The sequence below is a fragment of the Choloepus didactylus genome, chromosome 2 (genome assembly GCF_015220235.1).
Source record: "Choloepus didactylus isolate mChoDid1 chromosome 2, mChoDid1.pri, whole genome shotgun sequence".
Taxonomy (NCBI): domain Eukaryota; kingdom Metazoa; phylum Chordata; class Mammalia; order Pilosa; family Megalonychidae; genus Choloepus; species Choloepus didactylus.
This window is the reverse complement of record NC_051308.1, coordinates 28,526,644-28,553,804: the sequence shown is the minus strand read 5'-3', so window position 1 is coordinate 28,553,804 and position 27,161 is coordinate 28,526,644. Positions and strand designations below refer to the sequence as shown.

The window sequence follows — 27,161 nt, the reverse complement described above, 5'->3', positions numbered from 1 at the left end:
TGGGTTGTCTGGGGCAGCTCTGGGCTATGGGGCTGGCGATGGGCAGGAGTGTTTCCTGTCCACCAGGATGATGGCTGTGAGCGGACACCCCCCTTTTCTTGGGAAGTTGTGGTGTTTAGTGAATTTTCTCAGCCACTGGATTATTGCCTTTTGTCTCAGAGCTCTCTTAGTTCTGCTCTTGTCTTGACCTGCCCAAATTGCAAGTCTTTGAAGCTTTCTGTATTGGGCTTCTTAGAGTAATTGTTTTAGAAAAAGAAAAAAGGATTAAAAAAAAAGGACCCTCCTCAGAGATCTAATGGGCTATTGAAATGCTAAGAGACAAAGCAATTAGGGCCATTAAGGAAAGGTCCACAGGGCAGAGAGATCATCTTTTCTTCGGGATTTGCATATGAGCCTCAGGGCCTGAGCTCTGCCCTTCCCCTTTCTATGTTCACCAGAACTCCAAAAATCCTCCGCTTTTATTTTGGAGTTTTTCGTGTTGTTTTTTTCTATGCCTGTCTCCTCTCTGCTGGGCTGGCTGCTCTCAGATGCTCTGGTGTCTGGTCTCAGTCTATCTATGGTTGGAGTTTGGATCAGTAGAATGAGTTTCCGATACGGGCTGCCACTGCAGTTCTCCCTTCTCCTTCCCGGAGCTGACAGCCCCTCCTCCCACGGGACTGAGCCTGGCAGGGAGGGGTGTGGGTCCCGTGGCCGCAAAAACTTACAGATTTCGCTGATCTCAGCAGTTCCACGTTTTTATGAGTGTTGTATGAAGTATGCCCAAAGTCAGATTGCTCTGTGGTGTCCAGTCCACGCAGTTTCTGGCTTTCTACCTACTTTCCTGGAGGAGTAACTAAAACATACAGCTCACCTGTCCGCCATCCTGCCCCGCCTCCCCAGAGTCTTTTTAATTTGTCCAACAGTTTCTTTAATTTTCATAAGATCTTCTATTTTTTTTAATTTACTCTTGCAATATCTTCTTTATGCTCTTCTAGGGTCTTCTTTACGTCTTTTATATCCTGTGCCATGCTCTTCTTCATGTCCTTTATATCCTGTGCCATGCTCTCATTCCCTGTCTGTAGTTCTTTGATTAATTGTGCCAAGCACTGTGTGTCTTCTGATCTTTTGATTTGGGTATTTGGGTTTGGGTTCTCCATATCGTCTGGTTTTATCACATGCTTTAAGATTTTCTGTTGTTTTTGGCTTCTGGGCATTTGCTTTACTTGATCTTTAATTTGTCAGAATTGCAGCTTGGTGGTATACACTTTCTCTAACTAACCGGCAGATGGTGTCCGTGAGTCACCTATTCCCCTCAAATCAGTTCTCCCCAACTTTGTCTTATTGGTGTGTGTGGATCTGATTCTTGTGGGGCCCAATTGGTGCACTTAATTTGGGTGTGTTGTCAGTGCTGTCCACCCTTAATTAGGGGCGTGTGTCTGAGCGGTTAGGGAGGCAGGGCAGCTTTAATAATCAAACCTCCCAGTTCCCGGAGATTTAAGGCTGTTCTCTGCCACTGACCCAAAAGTCCTTGGTATTGGCGTAGGTTCCCTGGGATTTCCGAGTGGTTCCCCCTTCCCTCTGTGCTCTTCCAGGACCTCTGCTGAGGGGGGGAGGGCCATGCCAGGTCACAAGTGCGTGCTGACCTCCAGGGAAGCCCTGGGACGCCGGGCCATGGGGCATTCCCAGCCCACTTCAAAGATGGTTGAATGGGATGCGTTAACTTCCCCCTTTCCGCACAGCTTCGCCCCCCCAGCTCCGGGGCAATCAGCTGTGGGTGTATTAAAGGCCAGTGTCCACGGTGGATATTGTGGCATGTTCACGGTGCTGAGGGAAAGACTCCCTGTCACACTGGGTGTCTTGGCATGTGTCTGTGCTGTGGATTCAGCCCCAGGCAGGAGTGCCCCTGCCCTCCGGGGAGATGGCTGCAAGTTGTGCGTTTTTTCCTCCTTTTGGCTCCCCTTTGCTCCCCTGGGCCCGAGACAATCAGCAGTGGGTGTGGGAAGGGGTATCCTCCACGCCAGACACTGAGGCATTAGTCCAGACCGCTCCCGTCTTATCTGCAGCTGCTCCCTGGCTTTTTTTTTTTTTTTTTTTTTTTTTTTTTTAAAAAGAACTGGTCCATCTCCAAATGCCAACCTACCGTTTCCCCATACCACAGCGTGGCCGAGGGACTTTCAGCTGACTCACTCACTCATTTCAGAATGCAGACTCCTGGTTTCACCAAATGTTTGGTCCCTGTAGATTTAGCAGACCTTGTCTGTCTGGTGCTACTCTGGAAGTGGTATTCTGGGTCCCTTTCTGGTTTTTATCTAGTATTTTTCACGGAGGTGTTTTTTTGCCCTGTCTCACCTGGCCACCATCTTAGGTTCTCCAGGCCTACCTTTTTTTTTTTATTTTTTGCCAAGGAAAAAAATCATTTAACTGTTCTATAAATCTAATCCTTCCTACCATTCTCCCTAGGGAAAGAAAGAAGTATGTCTCTTACGTGTTAGAGTAGTTGCTCTTAAATCAAGAATTTAATTAGGCTTTAAAAGTGTGTCTTTTCAAATTGATGTTTTAAGGATGTATTTGTACATAAATATATAAGTACTTGCTTCAGCATGTAGTTTTCTTCTATAATACTTATTTCTCATGTTCTCAGAGGTCGTCTAACATTGACAGTTTAAATTTTGAAGAAATAGATATGTCAGATTTTGGAGGGAAAGACATCATAAAGTAAATTTTGTTTCAAAAGAAATGTTAGCTCTAAAACATTTAGGTTATTTTAAGTAAAAAAGGAATTATTGTGATAAAGTATATTTTATCTGAAGTGTTTCCTGAATTTTTTTTGTTTTTATTCACTCTGTATGTATGTAGACTGTGATGAATACAAAAGAAACATGAGAAGTATTCCAGATTCCCTGAAGCTTACAATATAGTTAAGGAAATGCACATAAAACAGTCACATCACAGCATATGATCATGTAACAGAATATGGGGTATAAATGTTAAGTGCAGGAGATCTGCAGTAGTAGAGAATGTGGATTGGAATAATTAGAGATCTTGAGTGATGAGAATCTGGATAGAAGGGAAGGAGACTGCTTCAGGTGAGGGAAACAGCATGGGATAAGCTTGACATTAAGAATAATCAGAGTATGTTCAGGCAGCAGTGAAAAGATATTTATCAGCAGAAAGTACTCATAGTTTTCAGTGTGAGGAATAAAGTTTGAAAAAGATTCAGGTTTGCTTATGAGTCAAGGTAAGGAATTTTACCTTTCTCCTGTAGAGAGGAGTTATATTTTTGAGAATATGATTGATATAATGGAACAAGAGTTTGAGTAAGACTAATCTGGCAAGAAATATGTAGGACCACTTGGAGAGAGACAAGACTGAAGAAAGGGAGTCCATTTGGGAAGCCATTCCAGTGATCGAGAGTTTGGTAAAAAAAATTCCCAGAGTTGGGTGTCAGCAGTGAAAGGAATGGATTGTCGCGATAGACATTACAAAAGATCCGTTAACATGAATGTTGCTGGTGTAGCCATGTCGGTTGAAAGATAGGGATGTGTCAGAGATGACTGACGATGTGATTCTTGGGTAATTAGGAAAATGATACAGAAAGAAAATGAATAGAAATATTGCTCTGGTGCAGTAGTTTTCAGCTTGAAAGATTATTAAAACAAAACTCTTTTGGATATGTTGAGAATGAGGTAATGATAGAACCTTCTTATAGAGATGCCAGTATTGCCCTGTGGGGATGGAGCTTGATGGGGAGGGTAGGGACTAGAGATAACAGGTTTCAGAGTCATCAAATGTCAAATAATATTTGAGGCAAAGCTATAAGAGAACCCCATCATAATTAGATTCAGCATCCTTACCAGGTCACTGAAGGTCTTTCTAACCTCATCTCCTATCATTTCCCTGACTTACTTTACTCCAGTAACACTGGGCTCTTTCTTGTTTCTCAAATGGATCTGCAGGCTCCCTTCAACTGTGGGTCTTTGCATTTACTGGTTCTTCAGTTTAATTCGCTCTTCCCACAGGTATCTACATTGCTCAGTCCTTCATTTCATCAAGAGATACCCTTTTTAACTGTTCTTTTTAAAATAGCACTGACTCCCTGTCTCTGTCATTATCTTACACAATTTTTATTATTAATAGCACCTAGTATTTATAAATTAAGTTTTTGACTTATTGCCTGACCACTCATCTCCTCAATAAAATAAAAGTTTTATGAAAAATAGGGACTTTGTTTTGTTCACTGCTGTATCCTCACTGTCTTGGTCATTGCCTGGCATATTGTGGGTGCACAATAAATATTTGTTTAACGAATGTCTAAATTTATAAAGGGCAAAATTATCAAAAGAGAAAAGTGTAACACAAAGATCGGTCTGAGCCTCAGTGAGTGTCTCGTTTTGGAGGAAGACCCAAAGAGAGAAGGCTAATGGTTTTATCAGAGTTGATAGTAAAACTAGGCAAGTGTGTGCCTTAGAAATCAAAAGGAAGTGTGATTCAAAGGGTAGGGAGCCAAGAACATCAAATGCAGTAGAGAAATGAAAATAAGGACAAAGGAAAAATATCTGATGAGAAGATTTCAGAAGAGTAACAGAATTCATAGATTAGCTAATTGATTAAGGAATAGGTAACAAGCAAATAAAGGCCGCTCTGGTGATAATGATTTTGAATAGTTTACTAGTGAAAGGAAGGAGAGAAACAGGGATAATTAATGGCAGGAAAGCTATAGACCAGAGCAGGTGCTTTAAAGAAGGACTTTGATGTTTGCATCTTGGTCTATTTCAGTTTCGTACGCATTGATAAGCAACTTTGAAGAGCTGAGTAGAAATTGTCCCATTGACACCTAAGTAAACTTGAAGGATTGAAATTGTGAATTAAGATTGATATAAAATAAACTTCTGCAACAGTGATACCTTTAAACTTCAGTGCCCAATGAACTGTTCAGAAGTTTAACTTGAGTTAAATGAGTTTCATGAGGTAGAATTGTCTTTTTAAAAAGATATTTGTCTATATTTTATAATTTTATTAAAAAAATTTTTTTTCACATTCAACTCTTGAAGCCTTCCCTTATTTTACCATATTTGCATCATCCTTTTGTTAAGATATTTTATCCTTGGATTCTTCAGTATATGAATCTCTAAAACATAAGGACATTTTTCTCCATAACTACAGTACCATTGTTATACCTAATAACATTTAGAATCTTTAATATCATATAATACCTAGTTCATATTCTGATTTCCCCAGTTGTCCCCTAAATTATCTTTTACATCCGGTTTGTTTAAACCAGAATCATAAGGACCACACATTTCATTTAGTAGTTGTCTCTTCAGTCTCTTCTAGTCTGGAACAGTTCCATGCTCTACTTGTCCACCCACACCCCTTCCCCTGCCTTTTTGTTAATACACTTATTAAGGAGACCAGGACAGTTGCCCTGAAGAAAGTCCCATCTTCTGGACTACTCTGTTTCTATAAGTTAACATTTACTTTGTTTCTCTACCCCTGTATTTCTGTAAAATGGAAGTTAGAGACTCCATTAGGTTCAGGTTCAATATTTCTGTCTAGAGTGTTTCACTGGTGATTTTATATACTTCTTAGTGCGTCATGTCAGGAGGTGCTTAGTATTTGGTTGAGGAGCTATTAGTGATGCCGAGTTAAGGTAGTGATAGCCTGACCTCTTCATTATCAAGTTAGGTTTTCCTCCCTGAGACTGGTAAGTAAACTATGGGATGACACCTTGATACCTTGCAAATATTCAGTTCTTCACTTTTTTTCCTAATGATTTGAGCATCCATTGATCATTCTTGCCTTAATTATTTTATTGAGTGTGGATTATCTTTCAACTTTTCTTTTAAATGTGATGCCAATTAGCCAAGACACAAATCCATTACTGAATTTGGCTAGTGTTAGTCATTTATTCTTTCATGATGTTTATTTATTTGAGACCTGCTCTGTTGGGGCACAATACCAGGCAGTCAAGTAGTGTGGACTTTACCCTTTAGGGAATTTGCAATCAAATGTACAGTCTTGTGGAACTGTTTCAAAATTTCATTATTGAATATCAGCTTCATCATGCTTCAAATGCAAATTAGTTTTTCTATTTAATTGAAAGAAATATGGTTCTCACAATTATTTATCTGATTTTTAACGTATTACTTGATTCATGTTATGTCATGGTATGATTAGATATCCTGTTTACATGTGGATAATTCACTTGTGTTTGTTCCATGGATTATGATTAGTAAAAAACTTTTCTGTATATGAGTACAGTGAAGTTGTATGCCACCATTTAATGTGATGATGTATATCTTCATTTATTATGATGAAAAATATTCACGTTATATTAGGTGAGAAAAGGAGTTATGTAATATAGTTCATATAGTATGGTTTTATTTTTATTTTTTAAAAAATGCTTAAAGAGATAGAGGAGCTAAGATGGCGGCCTAGAGAGGAGTGGAAGACTATTAATCCCCCCCGGAACAATTCATAAATGACCAAAAAACTAGTAAATAACCTGAAATAACTGCGGGGAGACAAACGTGACTGTCCACTCATCATCCACCAACCTGAATTGGGAGGAATGCCTGAGATCACAGCATAAAATCTGTAAGTAAAACTGGGGCCCCGTGCTGAGAGCCGAGAGCCCCTCCCTCACGTAAGCCTCATGGTGCTGGAGAGCAGAACTCTCCAAACAAGCTAGTGTACCTCAGCCCAGCTCCAACTGGGGTTTTAATGTTAACTGCTTAATACAGACAACGAATCCTCAACAAGCAGACAGAGGCTTTTGGTGACAACTAACCTTGGGAGAGTCGGGGGACATAGCTGTCTCAGGACGGGGAGCCCAGAGGATCGGGTGCTATCTCTGCCTGATGGGTGAACCTGGGAGCTTTTCTGTCCCTTTCTTTCTCTGTGGTGAAAACCTCAGCTGTTTTCAGCCTGCAGTGCTTTTTGCAGTAAAGACAGCCTCAGCCATTTTAAAATCAAAACACTTTGATCAGCAGAGTCAAAGAAACAAAGAACTTATTGATATGCAGATGATATCTCTGGAGGGGGCATAGCTTCCCAAGAGGAAAGGGAGGGGCCCGGCTCTACTGCCCGCCTTTCCAGAACCAGACCCCAAAGCCTGGGGGAGGAGAGCCACAGGTCATACCCTCTTACACAGGCAGTGACAGGCTGACAGGTGCACCTGCCAGGCAGAAAAGCACAGGTGTGTCAATCCTCTAAGAAAAACCGTCAGGGAAACCAGATACTGAATATTTCCTCTTCCTGTGACCTGAGCCTGTTCTCCTCTGGGAAAACCTGATTGGGGTGGCCTAGGAGGTCAGATGCCTAGACAACAGAAAACTACAACCTACACTAAGAAAAACAAAGCTATGGCCCAGTCAAAGGAACAAACGTACACTTCAACTGAGATACAGGAATTTAAACAACTAATGCTAAATCAATTCAAAAAGTATAGAGAAGATTTTGCAAAAGAGATAGAGGCTGTAACGAAAACACTGGGCATGCATAAGGCAGAAATCGAAAGTTCAAAAAAACAACTAGTAGAATCTACGGAAATGAAAGGCACAATACAAGAGACGAAAGACACAATGGAAACATACAACAGCAGATCTCAAGAGGCAGAAGAAAACACTCAAGAACTGGAGAACAAAATGCCTGAAAGCCTACACGCAAAGGAGCAGATGGAGAAAAGAATGAAAAAATATGAGCAACATCTCCGGGAACTTAAAGATGAAACAAAGTACAAGAATGTACATATCATTGGTGTCCCAGAAGGAGAAGAGAAGGGAAAAGGGGCAGAGGCAATAATAGAGGAAATAATCAATGAATATTTCCCATTTCTTATGAAAGACATGAAATTACAGATCCAAAAGTGCAGTGTACTCCAAACAGAATAGATCTGAAGAGGCCTATGCCAAGACACTTAATAATCAGATTATCAAATGTCAAAGACAAAGAGAGAATCCTGAAAGCAGCAAGAGAAAAGCGATCCATCACATACAAAGGAAGCTTAATAAGACTATGTGCAGATCTCTCAGCAGAAACCATGGAGGCAAGAAGGAAGTAGTGATATATTTAAGATATTGAAAGAGAAAAACCGCCAACCAAAAATCCTATATCCAGCAAAGCTGTCCTTCAAATATGAGGGAGAGCTCAAAATATTTTCTGACAGACAATGAGAGACTTTGTGAACAAGACACCTGCCCTACAGGAAATACTAAAGGGAGCACTACAGAGTGATAGGAGAAGACAGGAGTGCGTGGTTTGGAACACAATTTTGGGAGATGGTAGCACAGCAATGTAAGGGCACTGAACAAAGATAACCATGAATATGGTTGAGAGAGGAAGGTTGGGAGCATGTGAGACACCAGAAGAAAGGAGGAAAGATAAAGACTGGGACTGTGTAACTTGGTGAAATCTAGAGTGTTCAACAATTGTGATAAAATGTACAAATATGTTCTTTTATGAGGGAGAACAAGCAAATGTCAGCCTTGCAAGGTGTTAAAAATGGGGAAGCATTGGGGGAGGGGTGCAGTCAGCGTAAACTAGAGACTGTAACTAACAGAATTGTTGTATTATGCTTCATTTAAAGTAACAAAGGCGATATACCAAGGTAAATGCAGATAAGAAGGGGGGATAGGGAAGGCATGTTAGATACTCGACATTGGTGGTGTTGTCTGACTACTTTACTTTGATTTAAGGTTACTTTTCCTTTTGCTACTTCCTAGCTGTCATTTTTTTCGTCTTTCTTTTGCCTCTCTACCTTCTTTGACTCTCCCTCCTGCCTTGTGGAAGAAATGTAGATGCCCTTATATAGATAGTGGTGAAGTTGGTGAACACATAAATATGTGATCATACAGAGAACTATTGATTGTTTACTTAGGATGGAATGTATGGTGTGTGAACAAAACCATCTTAAAAAAAAAAATGGGTTGATGACAAAACCTCAAGGGCAATATAGTGAGTGAAATAAGCCAGACACATAAGGACAAATATTGCAGGGTCTCACTGATAAGAACTAATTGTCATATGTAAACTCATAGACATGAAATATAAGGCACCAAGTTATAGGACCGAGGCTTAAGAATGGGGAGCGGTTGCTTAGTAGGAGCAGAATGTTCAGCTAGGATGAACTTAAATGTTTGGAAATGAACAGAGGTGTCAGTAGCAAAATGTGAGAATAACTAACAGTGCTGAATGGTGTGTGAATGAGGTGGAAAGGGGAAGCTCAGAGTCATATATGTCACCGGAAGGAAAGTTGGAGATCAAAGATGGGAATGTATAAAACTGAATCCTATGGTGGGCAATGTCCATGATTAACTGTACAAATATTAGAAATCTCTTCCATGAACTAGAACAAATGTATGACTACAACTAGAAGTTAATAATAGAAGGGCATATAGGGAAGAAATATATACCTATTGCAAACTATATACTACAGTTAGTAGTATTTCAACATTTTTTCATAAACAGTAACAAATATATTATACCAACAGTATGAGTCAGCAATTGAGGGGGGTTGGTTAGGGATATGGGAGGATTCGAGTTTTCTTTTCTTTTCTTTTCTTTACTTTTTTTTTCTTTTTACATCTTTCACTTAATTTCTTGTCTGGAGTAATGAAAATGTTCTAAAAATTGAACAAAATTTAAGTGCGGTGATGGATGCACAGCTGTGTGAGGGTACCAGGGGCAACTGATTGTACACTTTGGATCTTTGGATAATTGTATGGTATCTGAACAATTCCAATAAAAATTTAAAAAAAAATGCTTAGAGAATGTCTGAAATAATATACATTCATCAGGAGATTAACAGTGGTCATACCTGGGTGGTGGGATTATGGGTGGTTTTCTTTTCATTTTGAATATAATTAGTTCTCAAGTTTTCTGCAATAAACATGGATGATTTGTACAATGAAAGTAAATAAATAAGTTTAAAGATCAACTTGCCTAATCACTAATTTTGAGTCTACTAAATGTTTGTATGCAGTTTGTATCTCTCTGTTACTCAATGCCTCATATCAGTTTACTATTTTAATTATTGTCCCACAATGACCACAATGTATTTTGACTTGAAATATCAAGTGTGCAGAGGGTATGCAGTGAACAATTGTTTTCAAAGACTCTCTAAGTGTGTGTTTGTTTAATTAGATGAGGATTGAGGTGACCAGATAAAGTAGAGAAATATTGATGTGGAAAATGTTGGGTCTGAAAATTTACTTTTGGTAAATAGTGGTATCTATGGTGACCATATTCATTAAAGAAAATGTATTAGGACAAGTTCACATTAACATGTAATGATTCCAAGTTCAGTGTAAATCCATAAATAGTAATCTGTGTTAATGCCAACATAGTAGTCTTATGATAACTAAAATGTTAGAGTTTGGAATATGGATTATAAACTTATAAACATGTTCTGTAGATTATAATGTTAATACCCCAATGAGTACTCCCCTAATTTATAGAATTCCTTATGTTCTTAAATAAACCTTGAGAACTTCTTTGTTTCTCCTCCTAATCCCTTTCCTGGAAAAAGATTTGTTAATTCTTGGATAATAGATAAATGATTCAAACACAAATAACCTGAAAAGTGGGACTGGATCCCTACAAGCTTAGGAAACAGTTTTTCAGCATTAGTAATTGAAAATTTTTATCATCATTAGTTTTATTGGTATTGCAGGGTATAAGAACCAGCAGTGAAAGAATCCAGAGGCTCTGCCTTCCTTACTAACTTTTTTTCCCTTCAGCCCAACATACTCCGCATCCACTCACCCCAAACCCCTCCAAAAAACAAGAAATTCCAAGAACCATGATCTGCTGGGGAATACTTCTCATCCCTACCCATCCCTACACTGTGTTAAAAAAAGCCAGGAGTAAACACATCGGGGGCCCTCTTCCTATTCAAACATTATTATCAGGTGGAAATTATCCTGGATCTCTTTGAAGGAGTGTCATAGATGGGAGAAGGGCCAAACACGGGGAAGTTATGGGGAAGATGTAGAAGAAGAAATGGACAGGCTTGTCGTTTTCACAGATAATAATTACTGTTTTTTTAAAGGCAGTTTTCTTGGCGGTATATTGTTAGAGAGTGAGGAATCTGGACTTAAATAGACCTGGAAGGGATCTTTATTTATTTACTCATGGCTCTTTGTTTGGGACAATTATTGAGCTTGTCTCAGTCTAATTGCTCATCTATAAAAGGTGGGATAACATTTACTTCTCAGGTTTGTCCCTCAGAAGATTCAGTGAGTAACGTTTATGAACCCACCCAGTGAGTGTAGTGGCTGGCACATAAGATCGCACAATAGATACCCTCTGCTAGACTTGCTCTCTCCCAGGGCACTGCCACACCTATGACACCACCCTCTTTATATATATAAACATTAAAGTACTAAAAACATTAAAGAAAGAAAGAAATGCTGTTGCCCGTTTTAAAGAATGTCCAACCATAATACTGTATTTGAGGCCTTAATAAACTCTGATCATTATAACTTGCAGTCAGCATTATTTCATTATGTGATTAAATTATAATTATAAAAAGAATCTATTATTCCTCTGTTTTTCACATTGAATGTTAATAGAATTTATTTTTAAATGATTAAAATTAGTATTTAAAGGATTAAAAGAAGTTGAAATAAAATCATAAACTTTTAAATAAATTCTGAATTGATCTCCAAAGAAATTCTTTTTGGTGTATATATATATATATATTTAACTGACATGTTACAGGCCTTCTAATTGGCTTTCAGACTTTAAAGAGTAGTTACAGCTTCTAACAAGCTTCGTCATCTGTCGTTTGAAGTGGTGTAAAGTAAACAGAACTTTTGAAATTCAGCTTGTAGTTCAAGTTGCTCAGGACAGTTTAGCTACTCTAACTAATTTAAGTACCAGCATAACATATACTTTACTGAAAAGTGTCATGTGTTATGTTAAAATAAAAGTTAGCTACCTGAAATTTTGTACAAGAATGCTTACTTTATTCATTTACACTAAATGATTTAAAAAATTATAGTTATTTGGTTGTAGCTTTTTAGAATCTCTATTCAAAATGTGTACTTTTTAGAAAATTAATTTGAATTGGCCTAGCTTGAATTGAGAATCTTCACATAACTAGAAGGAAAATATCTTCTAAAGAAGTATTAGATAATCTATTTATTAACCATTCTTTTCTTTAAGAATCTGAATTTTCAAATCATGAACCAACTTAATCTGAAAATTTAGAAGTTTCATAGCACATTTTTTTTGTTCTTTTATACAGAGTTCTACAATGTGTTTATGATCCCTTGTTATGGCTAACATGTGAGAACCCAAAGTTGTAGTTTTTCTATTTACTGGCTCACTTGTTTTAACACAGTAATTTAGAGTTCCAATTGTTTTGAATTCAGATTCAGCCCTTTACATTTCTTTATGAACAAGAGCAAACACTAAGACATTATGGTAGAGTATTCTCTTCTATTGGTAGTGATCCGGCTATTGCTTGAATGTCCTGAGGCAGCTTTTGGTAGCTGCTTCTCTGTTCTAAGTTTCATTCTATTGACTGTTGTTTAGAAATTGAATTCATTTGTAGAGTTCATACTAAGACCTATAAAATAAAGCTTAATTTCCATTATACTACTTGTTCTTAATTACATGTAGCATTTTTATTTGACTGGAGGCTTCACGAGGACTTGATGAAATATTACTTTATAATTACATGTGTGGAATGATTAATAATAAATATGAATATGTGCTGTGAGTGTGAAGAATTTTTTACTCATCTTTGTATGCTTAGAATCTTTCTTAGTGTTTGTCCCATAATTGGCATTCATGTATGTTGTTGAGCCCATGAATACTTACTGTATTTAGTCAAAACAAGTCAAGTTGAGCATAATTATTTAGGTCATTGTATTACTATTCTAATATTTTTCCAGAAGTACTCCATAAGTAAATACAAATCTTTACTTTTTTTCTAAACAATTCCTGTTCACTGGATTGCTTGAGAATGGTAATTAAAGTAATAGCTTTTGTTATCATCTTTAACAGACTTGTAAATTAAAGTAATTGATAATCACTCTGATATGTAGTATTTTAAATAGATTTTTAAATTCTAGATTTGAGAGGTTCTTTAGATTATAGCATTTAAACTTCATTTAGAGATGGTATTGAAAATATGCTTCCTTTAAAGTTTTTACTTTATTTTCTGATGGTGCATCTAAAAGATGAGGAATCTGGAAGCTTAGAGATGTAACAGACTTTGTCTGGAGTCTCGCAGCTGATAGTGGAGCCTGGATTTGAACTGGTATTTCAATTTCAAATACATAGCTATGCCCCCTGGTATTTTCAAAGCCCTTATTTATTTCCTACTGTGATATTACCACAATGGGACTCTTAACTAAAACTGAAATAGTTAAATAAACCTTATGTTGGGCATTCTTTCTTTCTTAGTCTTCTCTTCTAGCTTCCCTGTATTCCATAGTTCACTCTTGGGTATATTTGTTAGGCCTGCCCCTCTTTTAAGTATCTGTTCTCCATTCTTTACATTAAAAGTCAATCAGTCTCCCCTCTACGTGGGACATGACTCCCAAGGGTGTAAGTCTCCCTGGCAACATGGGACATGACTCACAGGGATGATCCTTGCCCTGGCATCATGGGATTGAGGATGCCTTCTTGACCAAAAGGGGGAAAAGAAATGAAACAAAGTCAAGTTTCAGTGGCTAAGAGATTTGAAATAGAGTTGAGAGGTCATCCTGAAGGTTATTCTTACGCATTATATAGATATTCCTTTTTAGTTTCTAGTGTATTAGAATTGCTAGAAGGAAATGCCTGCATCTGTTGAACTGTAATTCAGTAGAATTGATTCTTAATGATGATTGTTTAACTATATAGCTTTTATCGTGTGACCATGTGATTGTGAAAACCTTGTGACTGACACTCCCTTTATCCAGCGTATGGGAAGATGAGTAATAAAGACAAAAAATATATATAAAAAGAAAGAATTATGTTGGGAAGGAACAGTGGCTTTCAAAGAGAATCAGACATGGTCTGTACCTTAAAGGAAGAGTAAATAAAAAGGCAAGTGTGTTTCTTTATTGGTATGGTGTGTTCGGTATTTTAAAATTTTTAAACAAACAATATAAATTGGCATACTGTATTTGGTATTTTAAAAGTTTCATGTTGCAGAAAATATGTAACATTGCCGTACAAAATTTAACTGTGAAATGATAGATTTTATGATATACTGTTTATACCACCTTTTTATTATCCCTCACATCCCTGGCTCCTATGGTTTCACTTCTCTCCTTCCCCGTTTAAAATTCCTTAGTTATCGTAATCACTCCCTTGCCTTACATCTCTTTCTTATCTTACTTTCTTATTTTGTCAAACTCATGTGGTTAACTCACTGCTTTGCTTAAATCCAGTCCTCTGTGTATTCTCCACCTATGCCTTGGCAGCTGAATATATCTGGAGAAAAATACATGACCATGTTTCTGGTATTACTTTGACTTCTTGATTATTAATCAAGCAATCAAGGTTTATGTTCCTAGTCTGTTTGCTTTTCTGCTCTCCTGAAGGGCTACGTTTATATCTTCTCTCTTCTCAGAGCCCTATTGTATCTTCTTCCAACCTTATTCTCAACTGATGACTTTACTTTCTAAGTTACTGAAAAAATAGAAGCAGTGAGAAAATAATTTCTGCAAGCTTCTACTTTTATCTGCACTCCTAAAAGCATTCGGGCCCTTTCTTTTCTCCTGTTACATCACTGGACTGTGTCTACTCCCTTTTCTTACCCAGAAAATCCCATCCCTTCTTACCTGTTTAAGGAAATTGCTCCAGAAATTCTCTCCTGTTTCCTACCCCATCAAAATTACCTTCTTTGTTGTATTATAACTACCAATATTCATTCATTTGGACAATATTTACTGTCTACTCTGTGTCAGGCACTGTTCTAGGTGTTAAGAATATATCAGTGGAGCTTATGTTCAAGTTTGGGAAAGCCAGTAAACAAGAAAGTTAATAAATAAGTCAGTCATTTGATGTTAGAAGGTAGTAACAGACTATGGAAAAGAAAAAAAAAAATAGAGCAGTTAAAAGGGTTTGAGGAATCCTGGATGGGATTGCAGTATTAAGATGGAACAGGTGGTTTTCAATGTGAAGGTTAGATGTGAGCAAGGCTTGAAGGAGGTGAAACAGTTAGCCAGAGGAAAAGTGAGGGGAAAGAATGTCAGTTAGAGGGAGCAGGTAGACCAAAGACCCTAAGAAGAGAGAGTGATGTGAATTGTTGAGGAAATGCAGGGAAGCCAGCGTTGTTGGCAGGACAGGTGGCCTGAAAGAGAGTACTATGGGAGGAAGTAAAAAATTTAAAGGAATGGTTGGGAAAGCCAGACCATGTAGGGCCTTGTGGAACATTGAAGACCTTTGTCTTTTAATCTTAGTGAACTGGAAACATTACAGAATTTTTTTTTTTTTTGCGGACATTCATTTTAAGATTTCTAGCCTGCTGCTCTGAGAATATCCTGCAGTAAGGGACAGGGAAGAGCTGTTAGAAGGTTTTTAGAGTCATCAGGTGAGTGAGAAGGCTTGATCCAATGTATAGTGGAGGTAGGGAGAAGTGATCAGATACTGGATAGATTTTGAAAGTAGTAGTAATATGATTTCTAGAAGGGGTGAATGTGGAGTAAAAGAAGAGAGGATTCAAGGATGATTCCACAATTTTTTTAAAATTTACTTTTATTGAGATATGTCCACATACCATACAATCATCCACGATGTACAATTTTTCACACTACCATTATGTAGTTGTGCATTCATCACCACAATCAATTTTTGAACATTTTCATTACCACATACAAAAAATAATAAGAGTAAAAGTTAAAGTAAGGAAGAGGCGGGGCAAGATGGCAGACTGGTGAGCTGTATGTTTTAGTTACTCCTCCAGGAAAGTAGGTAAAAAGCCAGGAACTGCGTGGACTGGACACCACAGAGCAATCTGTCTTTGGGCATACTTCATACAACACTCATGAAAACGTGGAACTGCTGAGATCACCGAAATCTGTAAGTTTTTGCGGCCAGGGGACCCGCGCCCCTCCCTGCCAGGCTCAGTCCCGGGGGAGGAGGGGCTGTCAGCTCCAGGAAGGAGAAGGGAGAATTGCAGTGGCTGCTCTCATCGGAAACTCATTCTACTGATTCAAACTCCAACCATAGATAGACTGAGGCCAGACACCAGAGACTCTGAGAGCAGCCAGCCCAGCAGAGAGGAGACGGGCATAGAAGGAAAACAACACGAGAAGCTCCAAAGTAAAAGCAGAGGATTTTTGGAGTTCTGGTGAACACAGAAAGGGGAAGGGCGGAGATCAGGCCTTGAGGCGCATATGCAAATCCCGAAGCAAGGCTGATCTCTCTGCCCAGGGCACCTTTCCTTAATGGCCCTGGTTGCTTTGTCTATTAGCATTTCAATAACCCATTAGATCTCTGAGGAGGGCCGTTTTTTTTTTTTTTTTTTTTTTTTTAAATCCTTTTTGCTTTTTCTAAAACAATTACTCTAAGAAGCTCAATACAGAAAGCTTCAAAGAATTGAAATTTGGGCACGTCAAGTCAAGAGCAGAACTAAGAGAGCTCTGAGACAAAAGGCAATAATCCAGTGGCTGAGAAAATTCACTAAACAACACAACTTCCCAAGAAAAGGGGGGTGTCCGCTCACAGCCACCATCCTGGTGGACAGGAAACACTCCTGCCCATCGCCAGCCCCATAGCCCAGAGCTGCCCCAGACAACCCAGTGTGACGGAAGTGCTTCAAATAACAGGCACACACCACAAAACTGGGCGTGGACATTAGCCTTCCCTGCAACCTCAGCTGAATGTCCCAGAGCTGGGAAGGGGGAGCAGTGTGAATTAACAGAGCCCCATTCAGCCATCATTTGAGCAGACTGGGAGCCTCCCAACACAGCCCAGCAGCCCAGAACTGCCCTGGGGGGACGGCACTCACCTGTGACATAGCACAGTCATCCCTCAACAGAGGACCCGGGGTGCACAGCCTGGAAGAGGGGCACACTTGCAAGTCTCAGGAGCCATACGCCAATACCAAAGACTTGTGGGTCAGTGGCAGAGACAAACTGTGGCAGGACTGAACTGAAGGATTAGACTATTGCAGTAGCTTTAAAACTCTAGGATCATCAGGGAGATTTGATTGTTAGGGCCACCCCCCCTCCCCGACTGCCCAGAAACACGCCCCACATACAGGGCAGGCAACACCAACTACACACGCAAGCTTGGGACACCAATTGGGCCCCACAAGACTCACTCCCCCACTCACCAAAAAGGCTAAGCAGGGGAGATCTGGCTTGTGGAGAACAGGTGGCTCGTGGACGCCACCTGCTGGTTAGTTAGAGAAAGTGTACTCCACGAAGCTGTAGATCTGATAAATTAGAGATAAGGACTTCAGCTGGTCTACAAACCCTAAAAGAACCCTATCAAGGACAGCAAATGCCACGAGGCCAAAAACAACAGAAAATTATAAAGCATATGAAAAAACCAGACGATATGGATAACCCAAGCCCAAGCACCCAAATCAAAAGACCAGAAGAGACACACCTAGAGCAGCTACTCAAAGAACTAAAGATGAACAATGAGACCCTAGTACGGGATATGAAGGAAATCAAGAAGACCCTAGAAGAGCATAAAGAAGACATTGCAAGACTAAATAAAAAAATGGATGATCTTATGGAAATTAAAGAAACTGTTGACCAAATTAAAAAGATTCTGGACACTCATAGTACAAGACTAGAGGAAGTTGAACAACGAATCAGTGACCTGGAAGATGACAGAATGGAAAATGAAAGCATAAAAGAAAGAATGGGGAAAAAAATTGAAAAACTCGAAATGGACCTCAGGGATATGATAGATAATATGAAGCGTCCGAATATAAGACTCATTGGTGTCCCAGAAGGGGAAGAAAAGGGTAAAGGTCTAGGAAGAGTATTCAAAGAAATTGTTGGGGAAAACTTCCCAAATCTTCTAAACAACATAAATACACAAATCATAAATGCTCAGCGAACTCCAAATAGAATAAATCCAAAAAAACCCACTCCGAGACATATACTGATCACACTGTCAAACATAGAAGAGAAGGAGCAAGTTCTGAAAGCAGCAAGAGAAAAGCAATTCACCACATACAAAGGAAACAGCATAAGACTAAGTAGTGACTACTCAGCAGCCACCATGGAGGCGAGAAGGCAATGGCACGATATATTTAAAATTCTGAGAGAGAGGAATTTCCAGCCAAGAATACTTTATCCAGCAAAGCTCTCCTTCAAATTTGAGGGAGAGCTTAAATTTTTCACAGACAAAGAAATGCTGAGAGAATTTGCTAACAAGAGACCTGCCCTACTGGAGATACTAAAGGGAGCCCTACAGACAGAGAAACAAAGACAGGACAGAGAGACTTGGAGAAAGGTTCAGTACTAAAGAGATTCGGTATGGGTACAATAAAGGATATTAATAGAGAGAGGGAAAAATATGGCAAACATAATCCAAAGGATAAGATGGCCGATTCAAGAAATGCCTTCACGGTTTTAACGTTGAATGTAAATGGATTAAACTCCCCAATTAAAAGATATAGATTCGCAGAATGGATCAAAAAAAATGAACCATCAATATGTTGCATACAAGAGACTCATCTTAGACACAGGGACACAAAGAAATTGAAAGTGAAAGGATGGAAAAAAATATTTCATGCAAGCTACAGCCAAAAGAAAAGCAGGTGTAGCAATATTAATCTCAGATAAAATAGACTTCAAATGCAGGGATGTTTTGAGAGACAAAGAAGGCCACTACATACTAATAAAAGGGGCAATTCAGCAAGAAGAAATAACAATCGTAAATGTCTATGCACCCAATCAAGGTGCCACAAAATACATGAGAGAAACATTGGCAAAACTAAAGGAAGCAATTGATGTTTCCACAATAATTGTGGGAGACTTCAACACATCACTCTCTCCTATAGATAGATCAACCAGACAGAAGACCAATAAGGAAATTGAAAACCTAAACAATCTGATAAATGAATTAGATTTAACAGACATCTACAGGACATTACATCCCAAATCACCAGGATACACATACTTTTCTAGTGCTCACGGAACTTTCTCCAGAATAGATCATATGCTGGGACATAAAACAAGCCTCAATAAATTTAAAAAGATTGAAATCTTTCAAAGCACATTCTCTGACCACAATGGAATACAATTAGAAGTCAATAACCATCAGAGACTTAGAAAATTCACAAATACCTGGAGGTTAAACAACACACTCCTAAACAATCAGTGGGTTAAAGAAGAAATAGCAAGAGAAATTGCTAAATATATAGAGACGAATGAAAATGAGAACACAACATACCAAAACCTATGGGATGCAGCAAAAGCAGTGCTAAGGGGGAAATTTATAGCACTAAACGCATATATTAAAAAGGAAGAAAGAGCCAAAATCAAAGAACTAATGGATCAACTGAAGAAGCTAGAAAATGAACAGCAAACCAATCCTAAACCAAATAGAAGAAAAGAAATAACAAGGATTAAAGCAGAAATAAATGACATAGAGAACAAAAAAACAATAGAAAGGATAAATATCACCAAAAGTTGGTTCTTTGAGAAGATCAACAAGATTGACAAGCCCCTAGCTAGACTGACAAAATCAAAAAGAGAGAAGACCCATATAAACAAAATAATGAATGAAAAAGGTGACATAACTGCAGATCCTGAAGAAATTAAAAAAAATTATAAGAGGATATTATGAACAACTGTATGGCAACAAACTGGATAATGTAGAAGAAATGGACAATTTCCTGGAAACATATGAACAACCTAGACTGACCAGAGAAGAAATAGAAGACCTCAACCAACCCATCACAAGCAAAGAGATCCAATCAGTCATCAAAAATCTTCCCACAAATAAATGCCCAGGGCCAGATGGCTTCACAGGGGAATTCTACCAAACTTTCCAGAAAGAACTGACACCAGTCTTACTCAAACTCTTTCAAAACATTGAAAAAAATGGAACACTACCTAACTCATTTTATGAAGCTAACATCAATCTAATACCAAAACCAGGCAAAGATGCTACAAAAACGGAAAACTACCGGCCAATCTCCCTAATGAATATAGATGCAAAAATCCTAAACAAAATACTTGCAAATCGAATCCAAAGACACATTAAAAAAATCATACACCATGACCAAGTGGGGTTCATTCCAGGCATGCAAGGATGGTTCAACATCAGAAAAACAATCAATGTATTACAACACATTAAAAACTCGAAAGGGAAAAATCAATTGATCATCTCAATAGATGCTGAAAAAGCATTTGACAAAATCCAACATCCCTTTTTGATAAAAACACTTCAAAAGGTAGGAATTGAAGGAAACTTCCTCAACATGATAAAGAGCATATATGAAAAACCCACAGCCAGCATAGTACTCAATGGTGAGAGACTGAAAGCCTTCCCTCTAAGATCAGGAACAAGACAAGGATGCCCGCTGTCACCACTGTTATTCAACATTGTGCTGGAAGTGCTAGCCAGGGCAATCCGGCAAGACAAAGAAATAAAAGGCATCCAAATTGGAAAAGAAGAAGTAAAACTGTCATTGTTTGCAGATGATATGATCTTATATCTAGAAAACCCTGAGAAATCAACGATACACCTACTAGAGCTAATAAACAAATTTAGCAAAGTAGCGGGATACAAGATTAATGCACATAAGTCAGTAATGTTTCTATATGCTAGAAATGAACAAACTGAAGAGACACTCAAGAAAAAGATACCATTTTCAATAGCAACTAAAAAAATCAAGTACCTAGGAATCAACTTAACCAAAGATGTAAAAGACCTATACAAAGAAAACTACATAACTCTACTAAAAGAAATAGAAGGGGACCTTAAAAGATGGAAAAATATTCCATGTTCATGGATAGGAAGGCTAAATGTCATTAAGATGTCAATTCTACCCAAACTCATCTACAGATTCAATGCAATCCCAATCAAAATTCCAACAACCTACTTTGCAGACTTGGAAAAGCTAGTTATCAAATTTATTTGGAAAGGGAAGATGCCTCGAATTGCTAAAGACACTCTAAAAAAGAAAAACGAAGTGGGAGGACTTACACTCCCTGACTTTGAAGCTTATTATAAAGCCACAGTTGCCAAGACAGCATGGTACTGGCACAAAGATAGACATATAGATCAATGGAATCGAATTGAGAATTCAGAGATAGACCCTCAGATCTATGGCCGACTGATCTTTGATAAGGCCCCCAAAGTCACCGAACTGAGCCATAATGGTCTTTTCAACAAATGGGGCTGGGAGAGTTGGATATCCATATCCAAAAGAATGAAAGAGGACCCCTACCTCACCCCCTACACAAAAATTAACTCAAAATGGACCAAAGATCTCAATATAAAAGAAAGTACCATAAAACTCCTAGAAGATAATGTAGGAAAACATCTTCAAGACCTTGTATTAGGAGGCCACTTCCTAGACTTTACACCCAAAGCACAAGCAACAAAAGAGAAAATAGATAAATGGGAACTCCTCAAGCTTAGAAGTTTCTGCACCTCAAAGGAATTTCTCAAAAAGGTAAAGAGGCAGCCAACTCAATGGGAAAAAATTTTTGGAAACCATGTATCTGACAAAAGACTGATATCTTGCATATACAAAGAAATCCTACAACTCAATGACAATAGTACAGACAGCCCAATTATAAAATGGGCAAAAGATATGAAAAGACAGTTCTCTGAAGAGGAAATACAAATGACCAAGAAACACATGAAAAAATGTTCAGCTTCACTAGCTATTAGAGAGATGCAAATTAAGACCACAATGAGATACCATCTAACACCGGTTAGAATGGCTGCCATTAAACAAACAGGAAACTACAAATGCTGGAGGGGATGTGGAGAAATTGGAACTCTTATTCATTGTTGGTGGGACTGTATAATGGTTCAGCCACTCTGGAAGTCAGTCTGGCAGTTCCTTAGAAAACTAGATATAGAGCTACCATTCGATCCAGCGATTGCACTCCTCGGTATATACCCGGAAGATCGGAAAGCAGTGACACGAACAGATATCTGCACGCCAATGTTCATAGCAGCATTATTCACAATTGCCAAGAGATGGAAACAACCCAAATGTCCTTCAACAGATGAGTGGATAAATAAAATGTGGTATATACACACGATGGAATACTACGCGGCAGTAAGAAGGAACGATCTCGTGAAACATATGACAACATGGATGAACCTTGAAGACATAATGCTGAGCGAAATAAGCCAGGCACAAAAAGAGAAATATTATATGCTACCACTAATGTGAACTTTGAAAAATGTAAAACAAATGGTTTATAATGTAGAATGTAGGGGAACTAGCAGTAGAGAGCAATTAAGGAAGGGGGAACAATAATCCAGGAAGAACAGATAAGCTATTTAACGTTCTGGGGATGCCCAGAAATGACTATGGTCTGTTAATTTCTGATGGTTGTAGTAGGAACAAGTTCACTGAAATGTTGCTATATTATGTAACTTTCTTGGGGTAAAGTAGGAACATGTTGGAAGTTAAGCAGTTATCTTAGGTTAGTTGTCTTTTTCTTACTCCCTTGCTATGGTCTCTTTGAAATGCTCTTTTATTGTATGTTTGTTTTCTTTTTAACTTTTTTTTTCATACAGGTGATTTGAAAAAAGAAGGGAAAGTTAAAAAAAAAAAAAAAAAAAAAAAAAAAAAAGACAAACAAGGGGAAAAAAAAAAAAAAAAAAAAAAAAAGATGTAGTGCCCCCTTGAGGAGCCTGTGGAGAATGCAGGGGTATTCGCCTACCCCACCTCCATGGTTGCTAACATGACCACAGACATAGGGGACTGGTGGTTTGATGGGTTGAGCCCTCTACCATAAGTTTTACCCTTGGGAAGACGGTTGCTGCAAAGGAGAGGCTAGGCCTCCCTGTATTTGTGCCTAAGAGTCTCCTCCTGAATGCCTCTTTGTTGCTCAGATGTGGCCCTCTCTCTCTGGCTAAGCCAACTTGAAAGGTGAATTCACTGCCCTCCCCCCTACGTGGGATCAGACACCCAGGGAAGTGAATCTCCCTGGCAACGTGGAATATGACTCCCAGGGAGGAATGTAGACCTGGCACCGTGGGACGGAGAACATCTTCTTGACCAAAAGGGGGATGTGAAAGGAAATGAAATAAGCTTCAGTGGCAGAGAGAATCCAAAAGGAGCCGAGAGGTCACTCTGGTGGGCACTCTTATGCACACTTTAGACAACCCTTTTTAGGTTCTAAAGAATTGGGGTAGCTGGTGGTGGATACCTGAAACTATCAAACTACAACCCAGAACCCATGAATCTCGAAGACAGTTGTATAAAAATGTAGCTTATGAGGGGTGACAATGGGATTGGGAAAGCCATAAGGACCAAACACCACTTTGTCTAGTTTATGGATGGATGTGTAGAAAAGTAGGGGAGGGAAACAGACAGACAAAGGTACCCAGTGTTCTTTTTTACTTCAATTGCTCTTTTTCACTCTAATTATTATTCTTGTTATTTTTGTGTGTGTGCTAATGAAGGTGTCAGGGATTGATTTAGGTGATGAATGTACAACTATGTAATGGTACTGTAAACAATCGAAAGTACAATTTGTTTTGTATGACTGCGTGGTATGTGAATATATCTCAATAAAATGATGATTTAAAAAAAAAAAAAAAAAAAAAAAAAAAGTTAAAGTAAAAGAGAACACCTAAAACATCCCATACACCCCATCTCTCCCTATTATTCATTTACTTTTTGTCCTCATTTTTCTAATCGTCTGTCCATACACTGTGTAAAGGGAGTGGGAGCCCCAAAGTTCTCACACTCCAATGGTCACACAGTGTAAACTATATAGTTATACAATCATCTTCAAGAATAAAGGCTACTGGGTTGTAGTTCAACAGTTTCAGTTATTTCCTTCTAGCTATTCCAATACACTAAAAACTAAAGAGGGATGTCTATTTAATTCATAAGAATAGCCTCCAGAATGACCTCTCAACTCTATTTGAGATCTCTCAGTCACTGAAACTTTATTTTGTTTCATTTCTCTTCCCCCTTTTGGTCCAAGAAGGCTTTCTCAATCCCACAATACTGGGACAAGCTCATCCCACGAGTCATGTCCCACGATGCCAGGGAGATTTACATCCCTGGGAGTCATGTCCTAAACGGGAGTGTGGGGCAGGGTGGGTTCAGTGAGTTTGCCTGCAGAGTTGGCTTAGAGAGAGGGTAACAGAAGAGGTTCTCTGGGGGTGATTCGTAGACACAATTTTAAGTAGGCTTCTCCTCTCCTTTTCAGTAACAAACTTCATAAGGGCAAGCCCCAAGATCGAGGTCTTAGCCTTCTAAATTAGTAGCCCCTAATGCTTTTGAGAATGTCATTAATTCCCCAGGTGGGGAAATTTAATATTTCCACATTTTCCCCCAGTTCCTCAAGGGGGCTGTGCAAATAAATCTTTATTCTCTGCCCAGATTACTCTGGGATGTATTGGGGCTTCACACTAACCTTGTACAAACTGACCAGATTTCACTCCCTATTCAGTGTTTCATGTAATTATATTGTTTGAATAAGCTGGCCATACAAGTTAAATTATATAGTGTGTTATAAAAAAATACAGATTTTGCACCTAATAAATATCTCTCTTCCTTTGCTCTAACATAGAAGTTGAAGTTCTTTACCCTTTAGTCTAATTTACCTTAGTCCTAACCAAATCCATTTTGTTCATATCTCTAATTGAAGTTTGATTTCTTTTTTCATTCTCCTTAACATTTGCTATATGGAATAACACTGACATTCATAGCTGCCAGACTCTGGCTCTGAATCTCAGGTGTCACACAGATAACCCAAAGTTCTAGAGAACGACCAGATTATACACAAAAGAGCTCAGCATCTCAGAATTTAAAAATAACCATTAGAACTCAGACATAGATGTAATTGCTATACGAGCTTACAATCTAGGAACCTTTATAATAAGCCTTCCCCTGATAACCTGTGCTCTCAGACTCAATCCTCAGAGTTTGCACATTATAGTTAGTCCGTATTAGTGAGGCATTACAGTGGTTTTCTTTTCATTTCTGGTTTATTTCACTCAACATACTGTCCTCAATAGCCATTCAATTCACAACTTCACTCCTTGTAGCAGCTGAATATTCCACTGTATGGATACACCAAAGTTCACCATTGCGTTCATTAATTGATATACCCTTAGGCCACCTCCATCCACTGCAAATCACAAATACTGACACCATAAACCCCACTGTGCAAGTGTCCATTCATGTCCCTCTTTTCAGTTCTTCCAAGTGTATACCAGTAACTGAGTTGCAGGATCATGTGGCAACCCATGCTTAGCTTTCTGTGGAACCACTGCACTGCCCTCTAAATGGGCTGCACCATTCTACTTCCCCACCAGTGGTAATTAGGTACATCCTTTTCTCCACATTTTCTCCATCACTTGTATCCCTCTGTTTATTTTATAGACAGTTCTGTTCACAGCCCATGCATTCCATCCTAAGTAAACAATCAGTGGTTCCCTGTGTAACCACATAGTTATACGTTCACCACCACCATCTATATAAGAGCATTTCTATTTCTTCCACAAAGAAAGAGGAAGAGGTAAAAAAAGAAATAGAAAAAAATGACAACTAAAAAGCAACAAAAGAAAAAATAAAATGCAATCAAAAAGTCAGACTACACCAATGCCAAGAATCCCATACCTCTTCCTTATATCCTCCATAGACTTTTAATTTTGGTATATTGCCTTTGTTACAATTAATGGAAGCATATTACAATGTTACTGTTAACTGTAGACTCTAGTTTGCATTGATCATATTTTTTTCCCCAATATCACCCCATTTTTAACACCTTGCAAAGTTGACATTCATTTGTTCTCCCTCATGTAAAAACATATTTGTACATTTAATCACAATCATTGACCACTCTAGTTTCACTAAGTTATACAGTCCCAGTCTTCATCTTCTGTCTTTCCTTCTGGTATCCTACATGCTCCTAACCGTACTCACAGTCATCTTTGTTCAGTGTACTTACATTATTCTGCTACCCTCACTCAATATTGTGCTCCAAACCTCTCTCTCTAGTCTTTTCCTCTCTGCCCGTAGTGCTCCCTTAGTATTTCCTATAGAGCAGGTATCTTGTTCACAAACTCTCTCAGTGTCTGTCTGTCTCAGAATATTTTAAACTCTCCCTCATTTTTGAGGACACTTTTGCCACATACAGAACTCTTGGTTGGCAGTTTTTCTCCTTCAGTATTGCAAATATATCATATTACTGCCTTCTCGCCTCCATGGTTTCTACTGAGAAATCCGCACAGTCTTATTGAGCTTCCCTTTTGTACGATGGATCGCTTTTCTCTTGCTGCTTTCAGAATTCTCTCTTTGTCTTTGACATTTGATAAACTGGTTACTAACTGTCTTGGCATAGGTCTATTCAGATCTGTTCTGTTTGGAGTACGCTGCGCTTCTTGGATCTGTAATCTTATGTCTTTCATAAGAGATGGGAAATTTTCAGTGATTATTTCCTACATTATTGTTTCTGCCCCTTTCCCTTCTCTTCTCCTTCTGGGACACCCGTGACACATATATTTATGCACTTCATGTTTTATTCAGTTCCCTGAGATGCTGCTCATATTTTTCCGTTCTTTTCCCCATCTGTTCTTGTATGTGTAGGATTTGAGATGTCCTGTCCTCCAGTTCATGAATCTTTTCATCTGCTTCTTCAAATCTGTTGTTGTATGTCTCCATAGTGTTTTTCATCTTGTGTATTGTGCCTTTCATTCCCATAAGTTCTGCCAATTTTTTCAAACTTTTGCATTCTTCCTTATGTTCACCCAGTGTCGTCTTTAAATCCTTTATCTTTTTTGCCATATATTCCCTCAACTCATTGATTGATTTTTGAATTGATTTAGGATATTTGTTTGATTAATAATTAGTTGTTTCAATTCCTGTATGTCCGTTGAAGTGTAAGTTTTATTCCTTTGATTAAACCATATCTTCATTTTTCCTAACGTGATTCGTAATTTTTTGTTGTCTAGGCATCTGGTTTTCCTTGATTACCCCAATCAGATTTTCCCAGACCAGATGGGCCCAGCTCTCAGGAGGAAGGTGTAATCAGTATCAGGTGTACCTCAGGAACAGG

The 27,161-nt window shown here is 38.5% G+C and overlaps 1 protein-coding gene across 7 annotated transcripts in view; it reads left to right on the top strand.

Annotated features, from left to right (window-relative positions):
- The window catches only part of AKT3 (AKT serine/threonine kinase 3), a 413,894-nt gene that overhangs the window by 208,054 nt on the left and 178,679 nt on the right, over window positions 1-27,161 (top strand). The window contains exon 1 of one of the 7 annotated variants that reach the window (XM_037822315.1): window positions 6,538-6,576. The exons of the other annotated variants lie outside the window; for them this stretch is intronic. The gene's annotated coding sequence lies outside the window, so the exon portion shown is untranslated. Of the gene's footprint in view, window positions 1-6,537; window positions 6,577-27,161 lie in introns of those variants that run through there. 7 annotated transcript variants of the gene reach the window in all.